At 41.6% G+C, this 5,175-nt stretch overlaps 1 pseudogene; it reads left to right on the forward strand.

Annotated features, from left to right (window-relative positions):
- The first annotated feature begins 1,297 nt into the window (after positions 1 to 1,297).
- On the forward strand, positions 1,298 to 4,864 carry LOC147431184 (uncharacterized; annotated as a pseudogene).
- The last annotated feature ends 311 nt before the right edge of the window (positions 4,865 to 5,175 follow it).

A 5,175-nucleotide genomic window follows, 5' to 3' on the forward strand; every position in this document is an offset into this window, starting at 1 on the left:
GCAACCCATTAATTTATTAATGGGCAAGATTCCTCATCGCCGGTGTTAGCCGAAGCAAAAGTCGGCTCGCATGCAATTTCCACGCTGTGTACGATTGTGCACCAACACGACGCTTGCGCATCATTGGTCGTGAAAGACCACGCTCACAAGCCATCCATCGCCACCTCTTCGGCACCAACACTAGCTCGGACGCTAACACTCCCCACCTGCTCGCGGCCCAGCAGTAAGTACCTCCTCGCAACCCAACACTCCCCACCTGCGCCGCTCTGTTCCTCATATGTACCATGCTTCCTTCGGCTGGCGCTGCCCTGTATTGGCATGCCATTGTTGGCCCCCCACCCTGCGTGTGGCTCGCCAATGTTGTGCTCCGCAGCTCCTCATCTCCACCATGGGAGAGATGTGCATGTCAGTATCGCAGACAGCGAAGCGTCAACATTGGCAGATCTCTCCCGCCTGCTGCAAGCCTGCAGCACGCACGTCGGAAAACCTACCTCTCTCTCAAAAAATATCGTAGCTCCCTCTCTCTCAACATCTACTGACACACGTCCTCTCTCTCTCTCTCTCTCTCTCTCTCTCTCTCTCTCTCTCCTCCTTCCTCCACGTCATTGCACTTTCTTTTTGCTTGGCTTTTTGGAGGGTATCTCATGAGAATCCCCTTAATTCGACATGCTTCCAAGATTGGCACCACATACTAGGGCAATAGCCGCCGAACATGTGCACAATAAATCCAAGGAAGCATTGAAAAAAGTGTGTGACACCCTTAAAGTCTTTTATCAAGGATAAGTACATCCTAAGATTAATTAACTTTAAGAACAACGGATCATGGCCTAATCTTTGTCCACTTAAGGACATATAGACCAAGATCAATACATAGAAAACTACATAAAACATGAACTCATCTTGCCCAATTCTAGGATAATAGCCGAGTATGTGGTGCCAATCTTGGAAGCATGTCGAATTAAGGGGTATCTCATGAGATACCCTCCAAAAAGCCAAGCAAAAAGAAAGTGCAATGACGGGGGTGGAGAGAGAGAGAGAGAGAGAGAGAGAGAGAGAGAGAGAGAGAGGGGACGTGTGTCAGTAGATGTTGAGAGAGAGGGAGCTGCAATATTTTTTGAGAGAGAGGTAGGATTTTCCGACGTGCGTGCTGCAAGCCTGCAGCAGGCGGGAGAGATCTGCCAATGTTGACGCTGCGTTGTCTGCGATACTGACATTCACATCTCTCCCATGGTGGAGATGAGGAGCTGCGGAGCACAACATTGGCGAGCCACACGCAGGGTGGGGGGCCAACAATGGCATGCCAATACAGGGCAGCGCCAGCCGAAGGAAGCATGGTACATATGAGAAACAGAGCGGTGCAGGTGGGGAGTGTTGGGTTGCGAGGAGGTACTTACTGCTGGGCCGCGAGCAGGTGGGGAGTGTTAGCGTTCGAGCTAGTGTTGGTGCCGAAGAGGTGGCGATGGATGGCTTGCGAGCGTGGTCTTTCACGACCAATGATGCGCAAGCGTCGTGTTGGTGTACAATCGCACACAATGTGGGAACTGCACGCAAGCCGACTTTTGCTTCGGCTAACACCGGCGGCGAGGAATCTTGCCCATTAATAAATTAATGGGTTGCAGCGTAGACCCAAATATGTCTCTACTTACCAGCCGAATGTGTATAATAAATCCAAGCAAGCTTTGAAAAAAGTGTGTGACACCCTTAAAGTCTTTTGTTAAGGATAAGTACAGCCCAAGATAGGACCAATGACCAAGATTCCCGACATTTACGACCCATTATTAAAGCATGAGTTTTGACCTGACAACCGAGAGAATTTCAAGGTTCCCCTTATTTTGATCGGTTAGTTGAATGTATTTTTCTAGCCCTGAAACCAATATCACATATCTACCATCAGCAAATATGCTTTGTAAAGCACCTCAAATCAAGAGTGAAATTCAACCCAATTCAGGACCATTTACTCAATGATTGAGAAACTTGCAGGTTTCATCCACAAGGAATGCTCTACACCCAAATAGGATGCACTCCCTGTAGAACTAGCTCGGAAAGGACAAAAATGTGGCCCCACTTAACATGCCTTCTATATCTAGTAGAGCTGCACGATGGGATTTTTGGATATCTCGAAGGGTCCTACGGACTTATATAAGTAAAGCCCGGCGGTCCTGCTGCCAAGATATCCAAAAATCTCACCGCGTTTAAAGATTTAGCAAGTTTAAGCAGGTGGACGTGAATTATAAAGATATTAATGTGGTAGTGAGGAGTTATTATGCTAATGTATTGCATTAATCACCTTAACATGATCATGGTATTTGATTGTCAACTTCCAAGGAGGGTGAGAGATTGAGAGTTCAATTTTATTGGGCACTTTGATGTGAGGCTATCGTGTGTGCATGATATCATATATGGTTAGTGTCTTGTGGCATCTTTCCAAAAATAAGTAATTCGGGGGTTGGGCCCCGGGGGGGGGGGGTGTTTATTGGAGGGGTTTCATAGTTTGAAGTAAAATTCAAATATGAATAGATATTTAAAATCCTTAAGATAATACGCATTAGAATAACTCCAAGATTGAATATTACATTCTTCTTCTTTAATTTTTTGTGAGGTATGAGAAAAAGGAAGCGCATTTATAAGGCATTTGTTAGTAATCATAAATTACCACCTACTTTATATCCTAGAAATACTCCTTTTTCTTTGTCCCATTAAAAAAAGTAAATTTCTACTAATTAGGAAATAGAAAAGCACCAAAGTGATAAATGTATTTCTTTTAAAAACCTTGGTAAGTAGTTTTTTAATGATACCGCCCCAAGACATTAAAGACTTTAAAGTGGCTCATGGAGTGCAAGTATGCTATGTACGTGTAAACCATTATTTAAATTTAAAAAAAAACTTAACTTGTTATTGAGAATATGGTCATAGTATAGATTTGGTAACCACCAAATGGTAATCTAATTTCTATTGAAGATTACCATTTAGTAACTTTGCATTAGTAAAAGGTTACCGAATAGTAGCTCACATCTCACATCTGCACTCAAATCATCAGGTTTTTCTTTTTTCATAATGTATGGCAAACAAGGAATGAGTTTCTGAGGTGGCAAGCTTCGCAAAAATTATACAAGAAAGAAGAGTGCTAATATGAACGTTCGGGCGCAACAAAACTCGAATGATTGGTCTAGGGTTACTTGTGTCTTGTTGTTAGCGGAATGCTTAGGTAAGGGAAAAATCATGAAACCAGAAGATTAGTGAAGAACATGTTAATGAACCTGACAGGTTGTTAGGGGTGGCTCTCCAAATAGCTGATGTAAGTTTGGTCTATGGATGGTGTCATGGTTCGGCAAGAGCATGGCAAGTTCTTGTAATTTTTTGAGATTGAAAAAAAAAAAGGCTCAAGTTCATGATTTGACATACATGAAATAGAAATTATTATAGTATCTTGCTTATTTTTCTCCAAGTTCCCTCAATAAATAATAAAAATAGCTTTAGTTTTTTGAAACTCATAGTGCACGTAGTCTATGTGAAAGAAATGAAGACAACAACTTGAAAATCTTAAAAAAATTCAAATGGTAACTCAAAATTCGGAATATGGTTGAATAACGTGACTAGGGGCTATGTAAAAAGTTTGCGGTTCTTATGTAACATCTATAATGAGTTTTGTCCTATGACCCTCAAGGCTCAATCTGAGCTCAAGATTGGTGTATATTTCTGATGTTCTTAATACTATCCGCTCACAATTGTGAGTTTTGCACAAAAAAATAAAAATAAAAAAATGAGATAGTTTGAGACGAATTACTATAAATCTTTGCATTTTTATAATATGGGAGTATACGAAAGTTAATTTAAACAAAAATTAACATTATACTATGATATTTATTGTCAAATCTAAGAGTTATTGGGCGTTGGACTTATTGCCCTTGAAAATAATTTTCTTAAATCCTTATGATTGAAAACTAATGATTAAATAAAAAATAAGCGTTTCAAAAGCCACAAAATTGGTTTTTTTTTTTCCCATAACAACAGGACTAGGGTTAAAGAAAAGTGAGGGATTTCATAAGCAAGAGTACAACGAGATCAATGGTGAGAAAACTGACCAAACTAAAGTCTCCTAACACGCCTAATTAAAAGATTGGAGTTTTTCTTCTCTTTGGGTTCACTTATTCATGTGTTGTCCTTTTGGCCTTCCCTCGACATCGAACAACATCCATCTATGTTGTGGTCATAGTCGTAGTCGCAGGTGATGTAGAGGACAAGACCCATGTGCTTCCATGGCTTCTTGGCACACGAGTGGATTTGAACTCTAGGAAGAGGAGGGTGTATTTGGATCTAGGTGCAAATGCTTTCTACAAGAATAACCTGGTTTTTGAGGATGTATCCATGTGATTTTACAGAGGTGCATGCATTTGAAGTGGATGCACATCTACTAAGCAAGCCACAAGAGGGATTTGCAGAGGATGCAAATTATGCAAGGCCCAATCAATGGGCAGTGATGGTGAAGGAGGTACCAAGGGTGCCAGGGTGGATGCTGAAGAGGATCCACGTGTACAACAAGTTTGTGAGCGATTCTGATGACGTGGAGCGGAATGCAATAAATATAACAAGGTTTATGAAGGAGTAGTTGAAGTTGAAGGAGGAGGATGTGGTGGTGGTGAAGATGGATATAGAGGGGAGCGAGTGGCCCATTCTGCAGAGGTGGATGGAGGATGCTGACATGGCTGCCATCGTGGACGAGCTTTTTGTGGAGGTGCACTATGATGATGCCAGCATGCATGGATATCATTGGGCCAAATTTGCTCCTACGACACGTCAACAGGCGCATTCCTTGCTTGCTCAGCTCCGCTTGCCTAGCCTTGACCGGCTCTCTCACATTTTGTGAAGGTACAATTCCCCCCTCTTTGCCTGGAAAGTAGCATTTCAACTTCCCAAGCCACTCATTCATGAATATGTAGAAAATTTTGGTACAAAAGCACCTCAAAAATTGGCTTTGTGTTTATTCCAAGTTCCCAGTGATATATATAAATTTTGATTTTTGAAGATAGCATTCATTACCCATAAAAATGCCTTTTTTTTTTCTCTAGTATTCATTTTCCCTAGGATATCTAAATGTTTATCAATATATTCATTGTTAAAATAATAGCCATCAAGCTTGTACTCAATAAAGTGATGATCCCTCACCCACAGCTTCAT

Source organism: Adiantum capillus-veneris, chromosome 21, assembly GCF_014529385.1.
Source record: "Adiantum capillus-veneris isolate H3 chromosome 21, ASM1452938v2, whole genome shotgun sequence".
NCBI classification, from domain to species: domain Eukaryota; kingdom Viridiplantae; phylum Streptophyta; class Polypodiopsida; order Polypodiales; family Pteridaceae; genus Adiantum; species Adiantum capillus-veneris.